The sequence below is a fragment of the Salmo salar genome, chromosome ssa09 (genome assembly GCF_905237065.1).
Source record: "Salmo salar chromosome ssa09, Ssal_v3.1, whole genome shotgun sequence".
Classification (NCBI taxonomy): domain Eukaryota; kingdom Metazoa; phylum Chordata; class Actinopteri; order Salmoniformes; family Salmonidae; genus Salmo; species Salmo salar.
Genome location: NC_059450.1, coordinates 99842938 through 99866318, shown reverse-complemented (window position 1 = coordinate 99866318; position 23381 = coordinate 99842938).

Genomic DNA, 23381 nt, shown 5'->3' with positions numbered 1-23381 from the left:
AATCTCTAGTACAGCCATTATTGAAGGCTACCGAATGCTTCTCAAAGATGCCCTCTGGTGGTCAAACTATCACTAACTAGCGTTAATGGTACCAGTGGTTGGCACTTAAATAAAGTGCCATAGAATTCTGCGGCACCACGCAAGCTGAGCCGAAGTACGCTGCAACTTTTAAAGGATGAACCACTGTATATACAGAGAGTACCGTTACCGGTACTGAGTCAATGTGCGGGCTTACAGGGGTTAGTCGAGGTAATTTGTGCATGTAGGTGGGGGTGAAGTGACTATGCATAGATAATAAACAGTGAGTAGCAGCAGTGTAAAAACAAAAAAGGGTGGTCTCAATGCATATTGTCTGGGTGGCCTAATTGTTCAGCAGTCTTATGACTTGGGGGTAGAAGCTGTTAAGGAGCCTTTTGGACCTAGACTTGGCACTCCGATACCGCTTGACGTGCGGTAGCAGAGAGAACAGTCTGTGACTTGGGTGACTGGAGTCTTTGACAATTTTTAGGGCCTTCCTCTGACAGCGCCTAGTATATAGGTCCTGGATGTCAGGAAGCTTGGCCCCAGTGATGTACTGGGCCGTACGCACTACCCTCTGTAGCGCCTTACAGTCGGATGCCGAACAGTTGCCATACCAGGCGGTGATGCAACTGGTCAGGATGCTCTCTTTGGTGCAGCTGTATAACTTTTTGAGTATCTGGGGACCCATGCCAAATCTTTTCAGTCTCCTGAGGGAGAAAAGGCATTGTCGTGCCCTCTTCACAACTTTCTTGGTATGTTTGGACCATGATAGTTTGTTGATGATGTGGACATCAAGGAACTTTAAACTCGAAAATGTCGACTCGCTCCACTACAGCCCTGTCGATGTTAGCTGTGGTTAGCATGATGCTAGGTACAGTTAGCTCCAGTTGGTATGATGTAAGAGGAGAGGTTTGTAATGATGCTAGCTACAGTGGGCTATGGTTAGTATGATGCTAGCTACTGTTAGCTGTGTTTATTATGATGCTAGATACAGTTAGCTGTGGTTAGTATGATGTTAGCTACAGTTAGCTGTGGTTAGTATGATGCTAGCTACAGTTAGCTGTGGTTAGTATGCTACTAGATACAGTTAGCTGTGGTTAGTATGATGCTAGATACAGTAAGCTGTGGTTAGTATGCTACTAGATACAGTTAGCTGTGGTTAGTAGGATGCTAGATACAGTTAGCTGTGGTTAGTATGGTGTAGGAGGAGAGGTTTGTAATGATGTTAGCTACAGTTAGCTGTGGTTAGTATGCTACTAGATACAGTTAGCTGTGGTTAGTATGATGCTAGATACAGTTAGCTGTGGTTAGTATGATGCTAGCTACAGTTAGCTGTGGTTAGTATGCTACTAGATACAGTTAGCTGTGGTTAGTATGATGCTAGATACAGTAAGCTGTGGTTTGTATGCTACTAGATACAGTTAGCTGTGGTTAGTAGGATGCTAGATACAGTTAGCTGTGGTTAGTATGCTACTAGATACAGTTAGCTGTGGTTAGTAGGATGCTAGCTACAGTTAGCTGTGGTTAGTATGCTACTAGATACAGTTAGCTGTGGTTAGTAGGATGCTAGATACAGTTAGCTGTGGTTAGTATGGTGTAGGAGGAGAGGTTTGTAATGATGTTAGCTACAGTTAGCTGTGGTTAGTATGATGTTAGCTACAGTTAGCTGTGGTTAGTATGATGCTAGATACAGTTAGCTGTGGTTAGTATGCTACTAGATACAGTTAGCTGTGGTTAGTATGATGCTAGATACAGTTAGCTGTGGTTAGTATGATGTTAGCTACAGTTAGCTGTGGTTAGTATGATGCTAGCTACAGTTAGCTGTGGTTAGTATGCTACTAGATACAGTTTGCTGCGGTTAGTAGGAAGCAGGATGAGAGGTTTTGCTGATAGAGGCCTTTAGCAGATGAAATATGAAAGAGAGAAGGATTTGTAGTAGAAGAGAAGAGGCTGTTTCTGTTTTTCCCCCGTTGAACTATTCCTGCTGTCTATGAGACGGTGTGTGTGTGTGTCTTCCTTCTGTCATACTTCCTCGTCTAAATGATTGTTGTGAGGCGAGCTCTAACTTTTTGTCAACAACTACACTACGACGAACAGACTTTCAAAATGTGCTGCTTTCTACAGTTTTATACTGAAGCTTTCTGTGGTGCAATAAAGCACAAGACTGGAGCTACTGTCCCACTCTTTTCAGATTTCTCTTGCAGGCGGCATCCCAAATGGCCCTCTATTCCCTATGGGCCTTGGTCAAAAGTAGTGCACTAAATAGGGAATAGGGTGTCACCCTGGTCAAAGGTAGTGCACTATATAGGGAATAGGGTGCCATTTTGGGACGCAAACAATGTATGTTCCAGAATCCCTGCTGCATGTCGAGATGATTAATCACGTAGATGGAAATTAAACCTGTATGGCTTCACACAGAGTATAAATTGTGTATTCTTCACACAGAGTGAGTGGATAAATGGTTGACAGCTCACAGGAACATTTCACTTTCTCAACGAAAGAGAAATCAAATGAAACAAGCAAAAAAAGGTGAAAGCCTGAATAAATTTAATCATGATTGTCTCTTTGTTTACCTTTTGTATTTCAGAGTTTGTGTTATGTGGAGACGCATAGACGCACAGGGCACTGAGGAAACAGGGTTTACTGTTTGAGCCTGGAAATAATGTTTGCACACCTATAACAAGCTGAGTTAGAGCTGCATCCTGTCTTCCTGATACACGCCTTCTTCCCTCGATGAAAAGCAAAGAAAACTTTCTAATGAAGTGGTCTGGAGCCTTAGTCAGGGAACCTAAATTCACTTTTCATCATCGCTCTTGATTAGGTGTGCTACGTGGTGCAGGTGTTAGTGTGTGTGTGTGTGTGTGTGTGTGTGTGTGTGTGTGTGTGTGTGTGTGTGTGTGTGTGTGTGTGTGTGTGTGTGTGTGTGTGTGTGTGTGTGTGTGTGTGTGTGTGTGTGTGTGTGTGTGTGTGTGTGTGTGCTAGTGTGTTTGTGCCAATAAAGATGTGTGTTTATCTTACTGTCTTCCTCAGAACCAGGTAATTACTGGAATAAGAGACGCAACATTCTGAAGCACAGGACTACAGAAAATACTCGTTTTATTTCCTCAGGTTTATAAGTGCTGAAAAGGACCTACATTTGTATTTTAAGTGAGAAAAAACCTTCAACCTGTTTCAGAATAAAAATGTATATTTTGATATATTTAAAGATAAGAGAATGTTCATCAGCTTCTTACACTTGTTGCTCATCAAACAGTTTGAGAATAGAAGTTACCAGTTCTATGATTGCCTATTCCACTTCCATGGTGCAAAGTGTTCCTCATATTGAAAATAGAACTTAGAACTAAACGCAGCAGTATTTAAAAACATACTGACTTCAAATTTGCTCTGTGTCATTTCAGCCTGTTTCCTTTGGACTGTGTGTGTGTGTCTGTGTGTGTGTGTGCGTGTGTGTTTGTGTGTCTTTGGGCTGTTGAAGTTATCTGCTGTAAATGTCACTTGGGACGTTGACTGACAAAATAATGACAACATTTTTTTGAGGTAAGGCAATTTCCCGGAATTGAATGAGCAGGATGTGTGAGGGGCGAACAATATGTGCACTTACCTCCAGATAGGTCTCCGTGGCGATTGCTGTCTGACACATTTCTCAGAATGTGTTCAGATAAATGGACAGAAGCGCTCTCTCTCTCTCTCTCTCTCTCCACTCTCTCCTCGTTGCTCTCTCTCTCTCCACTTGTTGTTATATCCTCTCCTCGATCGCCCTCTCTCTCCTCTCGGAAATGGAAGGCTGAGAAACAGAAAATAAATACAGGTGGTTCACAGATGTCATCTCAAACCATTTCCTCTTTCTGTTTCTGTTTGTAATTACGATTCCCTTACTTATTGTCGCAGTGGACAGACAGACACGTCGTCCAGTAAATTATATGTAATTACCAGAAATTCCAACCCTTTTTGTAGAAGCTTTTACTGTATCTAAAGATGCTTTTACTGTATCTAAAGATGTTTTTACTGTATCTAAATACTATGTTACTGTATCTAAAGACTATTTTACTGTTTCTAAAGACGCTTTTACTGTTTCTAAAGACTATTTTACTGTATCTAAAGAAGCTTTTACTGTATCTAAAGATGCTTTTACTGTATCTAAAGACTCTTTTACTGTATCTAAAGAATCTTACTGTATCTAAAGACTCTCTTACTGTATCTAAAGAATCTTACTGTATCTAACTGTCACTTGAGTGGGCTGAGTCACTGACGTGGTCTTCCTGTCTGGAGTATTTATCTTGTCTTATCCGGTGTCCTGTGTGAATTTAAATATGCTCTCTCTAATTCTCTCTTTCTTTCTTTCTCTCGGAGGACCTGAGCCCTAGGACCATGCCTCAGGACTACCTGGCATGATGACTCCTTGCTGTCCCCAGTCCACCTGGCCGTGCTGCTGCTCCAGTTTCAACTGTTCTGCCTGCGGCTATGGAACCCTGACCTGTTCACCGGACGTGCTTGTTGCACCCTCGACAACTACTATGATTATTATTATTTGACCATGTTGGTCATTTATGAACATTTTAACATCTTGACCATGTTCTGTTATAATATCCACCCGGCACAGCCAGAAGAGGACTGGCCACCCCTCATAGCCTGGTTCCTCTCTAGGTTTCTTCCTAGGTTTTTGGCCTTTCTAGGGAGTTTTTCCTAGGGAGTTTTTCCTAGCCACCGTGCTTCTTTCACATGCATTGCTTGCTGTTTGGGGTTTTAGGCTGGGTTTCTGTACAGCACTTTGAGATATCAGCTGATGTACGAAGGGCTATATAAATACATTTGATTTGATTTGATCTAAAGACTCTCTTACTGTATCTAAAGAATCTTACTGTATCTAAAGACTCTTTTACTACTGTATCTAAAGAATATTTTGATGGTGCCGGAGAGGAGGGCTGCCGTCTTATCCGCTCTTAACCAACCACGATATTTTGTTTGTTTTTTCGCATTGTTTGTAACTTGTTGTAATGTTGCTGCTACCGTCTCTTATGACCAAAAAAGAGCTTCTGGACATCAGAACTGTGACTACTCACCTCAAATTAGACAAAGAGTTCTTCTTCAAGGAGTCGGACAGGAGGGATATACTACTACAATCACCCGACCAGGCCCAGATCCCCGTGATTTACAGGAGAAGGAAACAGAGATTTTGTGGAGAAAGATCAGGGTGCTTTGCGAGGATCAGGCGACGAGTGGCTAATCTGCCCTTGCCTTCCGTCCTGCTAACTACTGATCACTTGCTTGAAAATAAATGGGATGAGCTGAAAGCATGTATATCCTACCAACGGGACTTTAAAAACTGTAATATCTTATGTTTCACAGAGTTGTGGCTGAACGATGACATTAAGAACATACTGCTGGCGGGTTACGCAGTCCATCGGCAGGACAGAACAGCAGCCTCTGGAGAGACACAGGGCAGGGGCCTATGCATATAAGTGAACTACAGCTGGTGGGTTACACAGTCCATCGGCAGGACAGAACAGCAACCTCTGGTAAGACACAGGGCAGGGGCCTATGCATATAAGTGAACATACAGCTGGTGCACGATATCTAAGGAAGTCTCGAGGTTTTGCTTGCCAGAGGTAGAATATCTCATGATAAGCTGTAGACCACACTATCTACCTAGAGAGTTTTCATCTGTATTTTTCGTAGCTGTCTACATACCATCACAGACTGATGCTGGCACTAAAACCACGCTCAATGAGCTGTATACCAACATAAGCAAAGAAGAAAATGCTCATCCAGAGGCTCCAGAGGCTCCTAGTGGCCAGCGACTTTAATGCAGGGAAATTTGAATCAGTTTTACCTCATTTCTATCAGCATGTTAAATGTGCCACCAGAGGGGAAAAAAATCCAGACCACCATTACTCCACACACAGAGACACGTACAAAGCTCTCCCTCGCTGTCCATCTAGCAAATCTGACCATAATTATATCCTCCTGATTCCTGCTTACAAGCAAAAACTAAAGCAGGAAGCACCAGTTACTTGGTCTAAAAAAGTGGTCAGATGAAGCAGATGCTAAACTACAGAACTGCTTTGCTAGCACAGACTGGAATATGTTCCGGGATTCTTCCGATGGCATTGAGGAGTACATCACATCAGTCACTGGCTTTATCAATAAGTGCATCGAGGACGGGGTCCCCACAGTGACTGTACGTACATACCCCAACCTGAAGCCATGGATTACAGGCAACATTCGCACTGAGCTAAAGGTAGAGCTGCCGCTTTCAAGGAGCAGAACTCTAACCCGGAAGCTTATAAGACATTCTGTTATGCCCTCCGACGAACCATCAAACAGGCAAAGCATCAATACAGGACTAAGTTCGAACCGTACTACACGCTCATCGGATGTGGCAGGGCTTGCAAACTATTACAGACTACAAAGGGAAGCACAGCCGAGAGCTGCCCATTGACACAAGCCTACCAGATGAGCTAAACTACTTCTATGCTCGCTTCGAGGCAAGTAACACTGAAACATGCATGAGAGCACCAGCTGTTCCCAGATGACTGTGTGACCACGCTCTCCGCAGCCAATGTGTGTAAGACCTTTAAACAGCTCAACATACACAAGGCCGCAAGGCCAGACGGATTACCAGGATGTGTACTCCGAGCACGCACTGACCACCATAGTCCTTGTGCCCAAGAACACTAAGGTAACCTGCCTAAGTAACTACCATCCCGTAGCACACACGTCTGTACCCATGAAATGCTTTGAAAGGCTGGTCATGGCTCACATCAACACCATTTTTCCAAGAAACCCTAGACCCACTCCAATTTGCATACCGCACCAACAGATCCACAGATCTGTGCTATCTCAATTGCACTCAACACTGCCCTTTCCCACCTGGACAAAAGGAACACACCTATGTGAGAATGCTATTCATTTACTACAGCTCAGCATTCAACACCATAGTGCCCTCAAAGCTCATCACTAAGCTAAGGACCCTGAGACTAAACACCTCCCTCTGCAACTGGATTGTGGACTTTCTGACGGGCCGCACCCAGGTGGTAAGGGTAGGTAACAACACGTCTGCCACGCTGATCCTCAACATGGGGGCCCTTCAGGGGTGCGTGCTCAGCCTCTCCTGTACTCCCTGTTCGCCTATGACTGCATGGCCAGGTACGACTCCAACACCATCATTAAGTTTGCTGATGACACAACAGTGTTAGGCCTGATCACCGACAACGATGAGACAGGCTATACGGAGGAGGTCAGAGACCTGGCAATGTGGTGCCAGGACAACAACCTTTACCCTCAACGTGATCAAGACAAAGGAGATGATTGTGGACTACAGGAAAAGGAGGACCGAGCATGCCCCCATTCTCATCGACGGGGCTGTAGTGGAGCAGGTTGAGAGCTTAAAGTTCCTTGGTGTCCACATCACCAACAAACTAACATAGTCGTGAAGAGGGGACGACAAAACTTCATTGTTGGTTAAGGGCTTGTAAGTAAGCATTTCACTGTAAGGTCTACACCTGTTGTATTCGGCGTGTGTGAAAAATAGAATTTGATTTGATTTTACTGTATCTAAAGTCACTTATTCTGTATATAAAGTCACTTTTACTGTATCTAAAGTCACTTTTACTGTCATGCTCTGACCTAGGAGAGCTGTGTTTTTGCTGTTTAGTTAGGTCAGGGTGTGATAGGTGGGTGAAAGACGCTTTTACTGTATCTAAAGACGCTTTTACTGTATCTAAAGATGCTTTTACTGTTTTTAAAGACACGTTTACTGTATCTAAAGACTTGTTTACTATATCTAAAGACTCGTTAACTGTATCTAGTCTATCTACTCTCCATGAAATCTACACACAATACCCCATAATGACCCTCTGCTATGAGATTCGAAATTGAGCTCAGGTGCATCCTTTTCCATTGATCATCCTTAAGATATTTGTACAACTTGATTGAAGTCCACCTGTGGTAAATTCAATTGATTGCACCTGATTTTAAAAGGCACACAACTGTCTATATATGGTCCCACAGCTGACAGTGCATGTCAGCACAAAAACCAAGCCATGAGGACAAAGGAATTGTCCGTAGAGCTCCGAGACAGGATTGTGTCGCGGCACAAATCTAGGGAAGGCTGCCAAAACATTTCTGCAGCATTGAAAGTCCCCAAGAACACAGTGGCCTCCATTTTTAATTACATGGAAGAAGTTTGGAACCCACAAGCCTCTTCCTAGAGCTGGTCGCCTGGCCAAACTGAGCAATCGGGAGAGAAGGGCCTTGGTCAGGGAGGTGACCAAGAAACCCTATGGTCACTCTGACAGCGCTCTAGAGTTCCTCTGTGGAGATGGGAGAACCTTCCAGAAGGACAACCATCTCTGCAGCACTCCACCAATCAGGCCTTTATGGTAGAATGGCCAGACGGAAGCCACTCCTCAGTAAAAGGCACATGACAGCCCGCTTGGAATTTGCCAAAAGGCACCTAAAGAACTCTCAGACCATGAAAACAACATTCTCTGGTCTGATGAAAGATTGAACTCTTTGGCCTGAATACCAAGTGGAAAGTCTGGTGGAAACCTGGCACCATCCCTCCGGTGAAGCATGGTGGTGGCAGCATCATGATGTGGGGATGTTTTTCAGTGGCAGGTACTGGGAGACTAGTCAGGATCGAGGGAAAGATGAATGGAGCAAAGTACAGAGAGATGATGAAAACCTGCTCCAGAGCGCTCAGGACCTCAGACTGGAGCAAAAGTTCACCTTCCAACAGGACAACGACCCTAAGCACACAGCCAAGACAATGCAGGAGTGGCTTCGGGACAAGTCTCTGAATGTCCTTGAGTGGCCCGGACTTGAACCCAATCGAACATCTCTGGAGAGACCTGAAAATAGCTGTGCAGCAACGCTCCCCATCCAAGCTGACAGAGCTTGAGAGGATTTGCAGAGAAGAATGGGAGAAACTCCCCAAATACAGGTGTGCCAAGTTTGTAGCGTCACACCCAAGAAGACTCAAGGCTGTAATCTCTGCCAAAGGTGCTTCTACAAAGTACTGAGTAAAGGGTCTGAATACTTATGTAAGTGTGATATTTCAGTTTAATTTTTTTTTATAAATTAGCAATAATTTCTAAAAAACATTTTTTTATTTGTCACTGTGTGTAGATTGATGAGGGAAAAACTATTTAATCAATTTCAGAATAATGTGGTAACGTAACAAAATATGGAAAAAGTCAAGGGGTCTGAAAATTTTCCGAAGACACTGTAAGTAGGAGAGGTCACAATTTACACGATAAATTGGTCCATGCCAACTGCCAGCCACAAAAGAAAATAACCCAGGCTCTTTACGCCCTTTTCTGAATGGTAGCTATAAATACATAGATTTCACACAGTGCAACAATATGATATAGTGTAAATTTGTCTGCCACCCACATACAGGAAAACAGTTCTAAATAAATTACATTATAACTTATTACGTGCTCCACCACACGTTTCTACATTATTACATGTACATGTGGGCTGTGTTATGTAAGTAAAACCTCTTGTTCTCTCAAACAGAGAATTAGTGAACATAAAAGTTAAATCAGGAGAAACGACAGGGATTATCCAGTCGCAGTACATTTTAATGACCTAAAACATGACATTTCTACCTTTTAGATTTTGTGGCATAGAGAAAGTTAAGATATCAGACAGAGGAGGTGATATAAATAATACTCTGAGTAAAAGATAATGTTTTGGGATTTCCACCCTCCAGGCATTATTTTCTAAAGGTCTTAATGATGAAATGCCTATGTATGTTATGTTGTAAATGTGAACATGAATTAATGCCAGCACTTCAGACTACTCTGATGTTTTACTTGCGTTGTACCCAATTATTTATGAAAACTTGCTTGATGGGTCGATGTCCTCATTGTGGTTTTACAGACGTGTTTAATACATTTTATGTACACAATTTATTTGAATATTTATGAAATGCACATTGTTTTATTTGGTAACACTTACTTGTTTTCCTTTGACCAACCCCATTGGATCCATGGAACAGATATGGGTGGAGCTATGTCTACATAAGGGCAGTGGTGGAAAAAGTACCCAATTAGTATAGTTGAGTAAAATAATAGATACCATTTAATAGAAAGTTACTCAAGTAAAATTGAAAGTCACCCAGTAAAATACTACTTGAGTAGAAGTCTAAAAGTATTTGGTTTTAAATATAGTTAAGTATCAAAAGTAAATGTAATTGCTAAAATATACTTAAGTATCAAAAGTAGAAGTAAAAGTATAAAAAAATTCTAATTCCTTATATAAAGCAAAGCGCACACACCATTTTCTTGTTTTTAAAATGTACTCATAGCCAGTGGCACACTCCAACACTCAGACATTATTTACAAAATAATAATTTGTGTTTAGTGAGTCCTCTAGAACAGAGGCAGAAGGGATGAACTTTTGTTCTCTTCATAAGTGTGAATTGGACCATTTTCCTATCCTGCTAAACATTCAAAATGTTAAGAGTACTTTTGGGTATCAGGGAAAATGTATAAAGTAAAAAGTACAATGTTTTCTTTTGGAATTTAGTGAAGTAAAAGTAAAAGTAGTCAAAAATACAAATAGTAAAGGTAAGTACAGATACCGAAAAAAAACTACTTAAGTAGTCCTTTAAAGTTGTTTTACTAAAGTGCTTTACACCACTGCATAAGAGTGCTAATTCAAAAAAACTCACAAAAGCTCAGACAAAGGACTTGAGGCCTTCCACTCTTGCTTCTTCTTCTCCTGCTTCTTCTTCTTCTGCTTCTTCTTCTTCTGCTTCTTCTCCTGCTTCTTCTTCTCCTGCTTCTTCTTCTTCTTCTCCTTCTTCTTCTCCTGCTTCTTCTTTTCCTTCTTCTTCTTCTTCTCCTTCTGCTTCTTCTTCTCCTGCTTCTTCTTCTCCTTCTTCTGCTTCTTCTCCTGCTTCTTCTTCTCCTGCTTCTTCTTCTCCTTCTTCTCCTGCTTCTTCGTCTCCTTCTTCTGCTTCTCCTTCTGCTTCTCCTTCTCCTGCTTCTGCTGCTTCTGCTTCTCCTTCTTCTGCTTCTTCTTCTGCTTCTTCTTCTCCTTCTTCTGCTTCTTCTTCTTCTGCTTCTTCTTCTGCTGCTTCTTCTGCTGCTTCTTCTTCTGCTTCTTCCTCTTCATACCTGCAGTCACGCCACACTAATTAATCACATTGTCATTGAATATTGTCAATAGTATGACAGTAAAATGTATTTCCATTTCCACAGTAACAGTGTCTTCATCATGTCAAATGTCAGCTATATGGAAATCAGTAGTCTGTTCCTACACCAAGCTACGGTATATCAGATACTGTCTGTACCAGTCTGTTCCTACACCAAGCTACGGTGTATCAGATACTGTCTGTACCAATCTGTTCCTACACCAAGCTACAATATATCAGATACTGGTTGTACCAGTCTGTTTCTACACCAAGCTACAATATATCAGATACTGGTTGTACCAGTCTGTTCCTACACCAAGCTACGGTGTATCAGATACTGTCTGTGCCAGTCTGTTCCTAGAAGCTAACTGCATCATACTGCTACTTATTAAATGTAAAGCACTTTGTGACAACTGCTGTTGTAAAATACATTTGATTGATTGATATACGACCGCACACTGTGGTCGAGCTACTGTATATCGCTTTGAGAAACTCGCTATTCATAGGTCGCACCTCCGTCACTCGGTCGCGTCATGCCATTGTTATGAACGTTCTCAAGCCGCCCTCTATCGGCGGCACCATAGTGGTGCCCTAAAGTGGTGATCAGCTCAGTCATTCTGGAAGGAGCCTAACTACTGTTAAGTCTAATATTATACTATAGTTTCTGGAAATATGATGACGTTGCTAAAGTAGTCAAATATTTAGTAGGAAACATCTGTGCTGGTATTATCATGTCATCAAATTTACTTTAGACAGACGGTATTGTTGTCATTAGCTGGAAAAAATTATATTAAAAATAGATAGCAATGCTAACGTTAGCTAGTTAAAATCCAGTGGCCTCCCCTCAATCTTAGCTAGCTAGCTAAAGTCAAAGTGTATCTAAAATCAATCTGGCGACTTAAAAATGATGACAAAAGGTTACTACTAATTATTTGCCTCTTTTGAATGTCATTTGTATTTCCAAGTCATTGTAATGCCCTCTTCATCAGCGCTCATTGACCATGCATTGAGTAGAACGCTCAGTCGGACAACAATCCCAAAACTGATGTTCAAAACAATATTGTGACGAAACATGCAACGTATAAATAGAAAACTATAGTTGACTAGCCTTGACTATGCCACCGGTTACATTTTTCACAAGCCAAGTTCCACAAGCCCAATGCGTACTATGATGGTAGAGTATAGCATTGTCCCATGTGTGTGCTACTGTTGTCATTACTGTGTCCATAGAGTGTGGGACCAGGTTAGGGTGAATTAGATATGAAACCAACAAGATCTCATCGTTTCCCTTCCAAAGTCAACGTATTATGGACCCCACACCCTGACCTAAAAAAATAGAGAAATAAACCGTCTCTCTCAGGTCAGGGCATGACAGTAACCCCCTCCCCCAGAGGTGCAGACTCCCGGCCGCAAACCTGAACCTATAGGGGAGGGTCCAAGTGGGCATCTATTCTTGGCGGTGGCTCTGGTTCGGGGCGTAGCCCCCACTCTGCCCGCTGATCCTCCCGCTTCTGTGTTGCCGGAGGAACCAGACCGTGGATCATCGCCAGAGGCTCTGCACTGCCGACCGCCGCTGAAGACTCCGGGCTGCAGGCCACCGCTGAAGACTCCGGGCTGCAGGCCGCCGCTGAAGACTCCGGACTGCAGACCGTCGCTGGAGGCTCCCGACTGCGGACCGTCGCTGGAGGCTCCGGACTGGGGAGCGTCGCTGGAGGCTCCGGACTGGGGAGCGTCGCTGGAGGCTCCGGACTGGGGAGCGTCGCTGGAGGCTCCGGACTGGGGAGCGTCGCTGGAGGCTCCGGACTGCGGACCGTCGCTGGAGGCTCCGGACTGGGGAGCGTCGCTGGAGGCTCCGGACTGGGGAGCGTCGCTGCGGGCTCCGTGCCATGGATCATCACTGGAAGCTTTGTGCCATGGATTATCACTGGAGGCTTCGTGCCATGGATCATCCCTACAGGCTCCGGGCCATGGATTATCCCTACAGGCACCGGGCCATGGATTATCACTGGAGGCTTCGTGCCATGAATCATCACTGGAGGCTTCGTGCCATGGATCATCACTGGAGGCTTCAGACCATAGATCATCACTGGAGGCTTCCTACGTGGAGCTGGAACCAGTCTCACCGGACTGGGGAGACACACAGGAGACTGGGTGCGCAGAGCAGGCACAGGGTATACTGGGCCGTGGAGGCGCACTGGAGGTCTGGAGCTTAGGGCTGGCACACCCCGTCCTGGCTGGATGTTTATTTTAGCCCAGCAATGGCGGAGCGCTGGCACAGGATGAACTGGTTTGAGCTGGTGAATGGGGGGTACCGTGCGTAGAGCTGGCGCAGGATAACCTGGGCTGAAGAGACACACTGGAGACTAGGAACGCTGAGCCGGCACACTTCTTCCTGGCTGACTGCCAACTCTAGCACGGCAACTGTGAGGAGCTTGCACCGAGCGCACTGGCGACACAGTGTGCATCACCGCATAACACGGTGCTTGCTCGGTCACTCGCTCCCCACGGTAAGTTGGCTCAGGTCTCAACCCCGACTTCGCCAATCTCCCCGTGTGCCCCCCCAAAAATGTTTTTGCCGCTGCCTCTCGGGCTTTCGTTGTTGCCGTGCTTGTTCCTCATAGTATCACCGTTCCGCTTTCGCTGCCTCTATCCCCTCTTGCGGACGGCGATACTCCCCAGGCCTTGTCCAGGGTCCTGCCCCATCCAGGATTTCCTCCCAGGTCCAGTCCTTCTGACCACGCTGCTTGGGCCTTTGGTGGAGGGATCTTCTGTAACGGTTGTCCAAAGGAGTAGACCAAGGTGCAGTGTGGTATGTGTTCATCTTGATATTTATTTTAACTCAGAACACTTAAACAAAATAATAAACAATGGTAAACGACCGTCACGTCTTGCAGGCTTACTGAGCAGTACAAAAATAAGATCCCACAACTCAAGGAGGGAAAAAGGGCTGCCTAAGTATGGTTCCCAATCAGAGACAACAATAGACAGCTAGCTGCCTCTGATTGGAAACCATACCTGGCCAAAACATAGAAATATAAAACATAGAATGCCCACCCCACACCCTGACCTAACAAAATAGAGAAATAAACCGTCTCTCTCAGGTCAGGGTGTGACAACCTTACTGTAAAATGTTGACTATACTACCTTACTGTAAAATGTTGACTAGTTCTGTTACAGGGTTAAAAAGAAACAAGTTAGATTAACAACATTCATTCTGAGTGGTTAAGGTTGGGATACGGAAGGCTTAAAACTCAGTAATTAAAAATGACTTGCTATTACCATCAAGTATTCTCGTGTCTTGCTAAAGCATTGTGAACTGCGGTGGCACAGTGGTCTGAGCAATGCGCTTCGCCTCTGTGCAACACCAGTTTGTTCCCAGTGCTGTGCAATCATTTCCTTTTTTTGTTGTTGTTGTGAGAGCCATATATCGAAGTTCTCTGGAACATTTCAAACGTCTGAAGTCAAAGTCTATTTCTAGTGATCAGGCTCTGCTGTCAGGATCAAGGTGAAGTGTGTGTGTGTGTGTGTGTGTGTGTGTGTGTGTGTGTGTGTGTGTGTGTGTGTGTGTGTGTGTGTGTGTGTGTGTGTGTGTGTGTGTGTGTGTGTGTGTGTGTGTCGTGTCCCCATCTCTCTGAGCGACATGGGGGGGAACATTCTTCAAAACACAGAGTCATAAAACATTCAACATCATTGAAGGCCTCTAACCGGCTCCAACCCGCTCTACACAACGTGACATCACTACAACAAAGGACTGTCGTCAGGGAGACATAGAGCAGGATGCCATTTTCTGTTGAAGTCGAGGTAGAGGGTGGAGGGGAACCATTGCTATTGTTATAAAATGGTGGGAAGTGTTTTGAAATACAGTAAGCTTCAGTGATGAGATATTGAACTGTTGTGAGAAATATGTTTTGACACATTCACTAGAGAGATTAGGTATTTATGTTGTCTATTGTCTGAGAAACACAAGACAGGAATATCAACAGGTGTCACACTGCATGCCGCATGCTGCTTACTCTATACGTCATGCTGCATACTGTATACCGCATACTGCATACTCTATACTTCAGCTGCATACTGCATGTTACATACTGCATACTCTATACTTCATTTACATTTAAGTCATTTAGCAGACGCTCTTATCCAGAGCGACTTACAAATTGGGCATACTCTATACTTCATGCTGCATACTGTATACCTCATACTGCATACTCTATACTTCATGCTGCATACGGCATGCTGCTTACTCTATACTTCATGCTGCATACTGTATACCGCATACTGCATACACTATATTTCATGCTGCATACTGTATACTGCATACTCTATACTTCATGCTGCATACGCTATACTTCATGCTGCATACTGCATGTTGCATACTGCATACTCTATACGTCATGCTGCATACTGTATACCGCATACTGCATACTCTATACTGCATACTGCATACTGTATGAAGCTGTAACAGACACTGAATAAAGACTAGGGTGATTCCACGTCAACAGGAGCCCAAAATATATTTGGTTTCTCAGATTGTTCTGCCATTTCTCACATAGGAACTTTCACTGGGAGGATTTTTGACATTATTTTTGACATTTGTATCACAAACCATTCTTTTTTTTAAATCATGATGAAATGGACCATTTTTAGGACATTTCCTGTATCTGAAATAAATAAATAAAAATATTTTCTGAAATTGCTGACGTGGAATCGCCCACTGCTGTGTCTGAAAGAACAGTCGAACACGTCACTTTACTATGAACTCATACGTTCCTATGGCACATTCTTTTAGACAGCTGTTAGCCCTGTCATGTACTTTCTTCTCAGGTGCATAACTTTACCTACTACAATACCTTTAGTCAAAGATACAGACTGAGCACAAGAACTGAAGCTTTCATTTGACTTCTCATTTCATGGTTCATTATGAGTCCTGGATTGACATACTAGACAGGTGATACAGACAGACAGTAGGTACGTGTCCCAAATGGCACCTTATAACCTATATTGTGCACTACTTTAGATGCCAAAAGTTGTGCACTACATAGGGAATAGGGGTGCCAGCTCTGGTCTAAAGTAGTGCACTACATAGGGAATAGGGTGCCGTTTGGGACGCGAGTAGGTGACGGTTGACCACACTTCGTCTGTGTCCTAAGCTCTCCCCTGGAGGAGAGATTTAGCATGAACCTCCCTCGGCGCTGACTTGGCATTGTTATCCTAATTAGATGCACTCACCCAGACTCACTTAGGTACTCACCCGAAGGAGTCGTTGCAACAACAACAACAAAAAAACCTTGGCGTTGTTAAATTCTTTAGATTCTATTCTTCTCTTTATTCTAGCTGATTATTATTTGAATACTTTGTTTTGTCATCTCTGATATGAACTGTCACAGTCATTCTGGTTCCTTTTAATTTATGGCTGCCGGTTTAGGAAAGTCTGAACAGAATCTGAACAGTAAAATTATTGTGTGTGTGTGTGTGTGTGAGAGTGTGTGTGTGTGTGTGTGTGTGTGTGTGTGTGTCTGTGTGTGTGTGTGTGTGTGTGTGTGTGTGTGTGTGTGTGTGTGTGTGTGGATTATCATTAGGAGAATCTGAATAGAATCCGAACAGGACATTTATTGTGTGTGTGTGGTTGTGTGTGCGTGTTTGTGTTTGTGTCAATTATCATCCATCTGTATTGTTGTTTTGTCTCTTCCTTCCTGTCCAATATCCGTAATAGGCTATTCAAATTGCAAGCAGCAGAAGCAAACTCATATTTCACAAATATCACAGCCACTTTCAGAAAATGTATTCCCGTTGAAAGGAAAATGGGAGTTTACTTGTATTCTATGTCTGTCTGTTGACATTCACAATGGTAAACAACACAACTATTTATGAAAGGAAAAAAAAAAAATCGTGTTTCTTCCAACAGTGATTTACTCTGTAATTGAACATTTGAATCATCTGTGTGTTTATTTTATCTTCATTTCAGTTAGCTTGTTTTGTTGCCTATATGTTGAACTGACTGTTGGTCAGTCAATGTTTTTGATGAATAAGAAGCCAGTTAGCTGGTTTTCGCTGGCTGAATGCAAATGTACTTATATGGGCTCAGGAGACGGGTAGGAAATGGAATCATCATATAATATAAAACATTCCAACAGTGTTTTAGATTCAAGAAATCTATTTGGGGATGGAAACACATTTCTATGAATAAATTGTTTTGAGATTTTTTTATTCAACTTCTTGGAACTGAGAGAGACAGAGAGAGGGGAGAGGGGGAGAGAGACAGAGAGAGAGAGAGAGATAGGGGTAGAGAGAGAGATAGGGGTAAAGAGAGAGAGGGAGAGAAAGAGAAGGAGAAAGAGAGAGAGAGGAGGGGAAACAGAGAGAGAGAGAGAGAGGGAGAGAGAGGGAGAGAGAGAGAGAGGGGTGCAAGAGAGAGAGGGAGAGAAAGAGAAGGAGAAAGAGAGAGAGAGGAGGGGAAAGAGCGAGAAACAGAGAGAGAGAGAGAGAGAGGGAGAGATGAAGAACCAGAGAGAGAGAGAGAGAGAGAGAGAGAGAGGAAGAGGAAGGTGGAGAGAGAAACAGAGAGAGAATGAGAGAGATGAAGCTAGCATCATAGTGTGTCTGTGCCCATTAAACCTGTCAATCAGAAAACCTTCCATTTAGAGTGTCTTTCATTATATACAGGATGACAATGATTGAATTACTTTGTGTGTTCTCTTGGAGCGTAACAGCGTCAAAGCTCTCGGAATGAAATGAACGCAAATCAAGAAAGAAAACTCTTGTGGCTTTGGCAAAGTTGAGACCCTTACCTGTGATTCAAATGAGCACCCTATTCCCTTTTTAGTACACTACCAGTAACCAGAGCCATATGGGAAGTAGTGCACTATAAAGGGAAAATAGTGCTGTTTGGGACATATGCTAGGAACATAATGGATACGAGTATGTGCCATCCACTCCTAGGCTGCGTGCCCAACTGCACCCTTTTCCCTATAGACCAGATAAGGCTCTGAACAAAAGTAGTGGACTTTATAGGGAATAGGGTGCAGTTTGGATCGCAAACCTAGCAGTTTTGAAAAGTATGTGGAGTTATACTTTTGAATCAAAAACACTCAATCAACTTTTAATACCTGGAGTGTCTGGTTGCTGATTTCTAGTCTTGATGGAATGAAATCACCAGGACCACCTCCCACCCAGTGTTTGGTGGTTGTTCCATTTTACATTTTCATCAAATCACTCTTGGAGGCCATATCTATAAAATGGAGAAATCACCAAAGCTGAGGACATTGAGGTTCAGCTTCAGCAGCAGCCTGTTTCTCTGGATTGGCCCCAAATGGCACCCTATTCCCTATTGACCCTGGTCAAAGGTAGAGCACTACATAAGGAATGGTGTGCCCTTTGGGACACAGGCTGTGGCTCTGTACCACTGATAGGAGATGAGAGGATCTGTAGCACCCTTCTGCTCCTCTCTCTCTCTCTCTCTCTCTCTCTCTCTCTCTCTCTCTCTCTCTCTCTCTCATAACCAGTTCTGACTATCAGTGTGAGTTAATATGTCTCCACTCATGTGGTCTAATTTCATTTAACAAGAGTGATGCTATTACCATCATCAACTTTATGTATTGCATAACTGTTACCTCTTCACTGCCATCAGGAGCAGTTCCACAATAAGTTGTATTAGTAGTCTTAGTAGTAGTAGTAAATTACTATTTACCATCATGTGTACAAGTAGCAGTAGTAGTAGTAGTAGTAGTAGTAGCAAGAGTAGCTGTAGTAAATTACTATTTACCATCATGTGTACTACTAGTGGCTAGGTGGTTGTATTAGGGGTTGTTATGTTGCTAGCTGTTTCCGGTCACAACTTGCAGACTTGTTTACGTGCTGCTGTGCGTTTTGTTGCCGATCTTACTTTGCTACCTGACGACCTCACGGTTTTTACTTTTTCATTACCGTATATTTTTAGTTTTTCCCTCTCTCAACTTTTTTCATTCAACTTTTTCACCCCGGAGGTTTTATCTGGACATGGTTCGTCAGGACTTCAAACAGCCGAAGCAAGTAACATTAACATGATGCCTTCTAATTGCAGTCGTTGTACTTATAATATACAGGAGAACGATCGCCTTACGGCAAGGATAGCTGTGCTGCAAGCCCAGCTTCAGACACAATCGTTAGGCAAGGGTAATTTCAGTGTAGGAAAGGATGAAACAGCGTCTGTGCCACCAGTTAGTACAGATAGTAATGTTAGTATAAACCCCCTCGCACGGTCCCCGCAGCCGGACAACTTTCTCATGGCTTCTGGAGGGAAACGCTGTGTCGCTTATTCAGCCGACAGAAACTTTCAACCGGTTCTCCCCATTAAGCGAGTCGGAGTCGGAGGCCGAAACTTCTCTGATCTCTACTCCTCCCGTTGTGGGGTCTGAGACGCCGAAGGCTCCCACCATTAGCTCTGACAAATTGAAAACCCTAGTCATTGGCGACTCCATTACCCGCAGTATTAGACTTAAAACGAATCATCCAGCGATCATACACTGTTTACCAGGGGGCAGGGCTACCGACGTTAAGGCTAATCTAAAGACGGTGCTGGCTAAAGCTAAAACTGGCGAGTGTACAGAGTATAGAGATATTGTTATCCACGTCGGCACCAACGATGTTAGGATGAAACAGTCAGAGGTCACCAAGCGCAACATAGCTTCAGCGTGTAAATCAGCTAGAAAGATGTGTCGGCATCGATTAATTGTCTCTGGCCCCCTCCCAGTTAGGGGGAGTGATGAGCTCTACAGCAGAGTCTCACAACTCAATCGCCGGTTGAAAACTGTGTTCTGCCCCTCCCAAAAGATAGAATTTGTAGATAATTGGCCGTCTTTCTGGGACTCACCCACAAACAGGACCAAACCTGGCCTGTTGAAGAGTGACGGACTCCATCCTAGCTGGAGGGGTACTCTCATCTTATTTACGAACATAGACAGGGCTCTAACTCCTCTAGCTCCACAATGAAATAGGGTGCAGGCCAGGCAGCAGGCTGTTAGCCAGCCTGCCAGCTTAGTGGAGTCTGCCACTAGCACAGTCAGTGTAGTCAGCTCAGCTTTCCCCATTGAGACCGTGTCTGTGCCTCGATCTAGGTTGGGCAAAATTAACCTGTTAGGGCTAGGGGGCAGTATTGACACGGCTGGATAAAAAACATACCCGATTTAATCTGGTTACCACTCCTACCCAGTAACTAGAATATCCATATACTTATTACATATGGATAGAAAACACCCTAAATTTTCTAAAACTGTTTGAATGGTGTCTGTGAGTATAACAGAACTCAAATGGCAGGTCAAAACCTGAGAGATTCCTTTACAGGAAGTGGCCTGTCTGACCATTTCTTGAACTTCTTTTCCATCTCTATCATTTACTAAGGATCTCTGCTCTAACGTGACACTTCCCACGTCGTCCATAGGCGCTCAGAGCACGGGAAAAAACAGAATGTCGTCATTCCAGCCCCAGGCTGAAACACATTATCGTCTTTCTCAAGTGGCCGATCAATGGACACTGGGCTTAGGCGCGTGACCCGACCGCCCTCGCCTTTGGGATTTTTTCCTCTGTTTGCCGAAAAGGAGATTCCCTGTCGGAATATTATCGCTTTTCTACGAGAAAAATGTCGTAAAAATTGATTTTAAACAGCGGTTGACATGCTTCGAAGTACGGTAATGGAATATTTAGAATTTTATTGTCACGAATTGCGCCATGCGCGCGACACTTCTTTACTATTTCGGATAGTGTCTGGAACGCACGAACAAAACGCCGCTATTCGGATATAACGATGGATTATTTTGGACCAAACCAACATTTGTTATTGAAGTAGCAGTCCTGATGTGCATTCTGACGAAGACAACAAAAGGTAATCAAACTTTTATAATAGTAAATATGATTATGGTGAGTGCTAAACTTGCCGGGTGTCTAAATAGCGAGCCCGTGATGCCTGGGCTATGTACTTAGAATATTGCAAAATGTGCTTTCACCAAAAAGCTATTTTAAAATCGGACATATCGAGTGCATAGAGGAGGTCTGTATCTATAATTCTTAAAATAATTGTTATGCTTTTTGTGAACGTTTATCGTGAGTAATTTAGTAAAATGTTAGCGAATTCCCCGGAAGTTTGCGGGGGGTATGCTAGTTCTGAACGTCACATGCTAATGTAAAAAGCTGGTTTTTGATATAAATATGAACTTGATTGAACAAAACATGCATGTACTGTATAACATAATGTCCTAGGGTTGTCATCTGATGAAGATCATCAAAGGTGAGTGCTGCATTTAGCTGTCTTCTGGGTTTTGGTGACATTATATGCTGGCTTGAAAAATGGGTGTCTGATTATTTCTGGCTTGGTACTCTGCTGACAAAATCTAATGTTTTGCTTTCGTTGTAAAGCCTTTTTGAAATCGGACAGTGTGGTTAGATTAACGAGAGTCTTGTCTTTAAATAGCTGTAAAATAGTCATATGTTTGAGAAATTGAAGTAATAGGATTTTTAACGTTTTGAAAATCGAATTCGTCCCACCTAGCCCATAGAGGTTAAAGATGGCGGTGTTCGCTTTAGCAATCTCAGTAGTATAAAGACCTCCTCCATTCCTGCCATTATTGAAAGAGATTGTGATACCTCACATCTCAAAATTGGGTTACTTAATGTTAGATCCCTCACTTCCAAGGCAGTTATAGTCAATGAACTAATCACTGATCATAATCTTGATGTGATTGGCCTGACTGAAACATGGCTTAAGCCTGATGAATTTACTGTGTTAAATGAGGCCTCACCCCCTGGTTACACTAGTGACCATACCCCCTGTGCATCCGGCAAAGGCGGAGGTGTTGCTAACATTTATGATGGCAAATTTATTTACCAAAAAAAAACAATGACGTTTTCGTCTTTTGAGCTTCTAGTCATGAAATCTATGCAGCCTACTCAATCACTTTTTATAGCTACTGTTTACAGGCCTCCTGGGCCATATGCAGTGTTCCTCACTGAGTTCCCTGAATTCCTATCGGATCTTGTAGTCATAGCAGATAATATTCTAATTTTTGATGACTTTAACATTCACATGGAAAAGTCCACAGACCCACTCCAAAAGGCTTTCGGAGCCATCATCGACTCAGTGGGTTTTGTCCAACTGTAACGACTGTCTTGAAGAGGGAACCAAGGTGCAGCAGAGGATGTGTTCATCATTAGAGTTGTAATTCAAATAAACAAGAGAACACTACAAAATGAACAAAAAAAACAACAGCAAACAGTCCTGTGAGGAAAATACTCAAACAGAAACAATTACCCACAAACCCCAGTGACAAACAACTCCTACATATGTGACTCCCAATCAGGAACAACGATTCCCAGCTGTTCCTGATCAGGAGTCACAAGACACACACCAGACTGCCACGTCCTGACCCCCAAACTACTACACTAGCTCCATCTGCTGGTCAGGACGTGACACCAACATGTCTCTGGACCTACTCACTGCCACAGTCATACTCTGGACCTAGTTTTGTCCCATGGAATAAATGTTGTGGATCTTAATGTTTTTCCTCATAATCCTGGATTATCGGACCACCATTTTATTGCGTTTGCAATTGCAACAAATAATCTGCTCAGACCCCAACCAAGGAGCATTAAAAGTCGTGCTATAAATTCTCAGACAACCCAAAGATTCCTTGATGCCCTTCCAGACTCCCTCTGCCTACCCAAGGATGTCAGAGGACAAAAATCAGTTAACCACCTAACCGAGGAACTCAATTTAACCTTGCGCAATACCCTAGATGCAGTTGCACCCCTAAAAACTAAAAACATCTGTCATAAGAAACTAGCTCCCTGGTATACAGAAAATACACGAGCTCTGAAGCAAGCTTCCAGAAAATTGGAACGGAAATGGCGCCACACCAAACTGGAAGTCTTCCGACTAGCTTGGAAAGACAGTACCGTGCAGTATCGAAGAGCTCTCACTGCTGCTCGATCATCCTATTTTTCCAACTTAATTGAGGAAAATAAGAACAATCCGAAATGTCTTTTTGATACTGTCGCAAAGCTAACTAAAAAGCAGCATTCGCAAATGGAAGATGGCTTTCACTTCAGCAGTAATACATTTATGAACTTCTTTGAGGAAAAGATCATGATCATTAGAAAGCAAATTACGGACTCCTCTTTAAATCTGCGTATTCCTCCAAAGCTCCATTGTCCTGAGTCTGCACAACTCTGCACGGACCTAGGATCA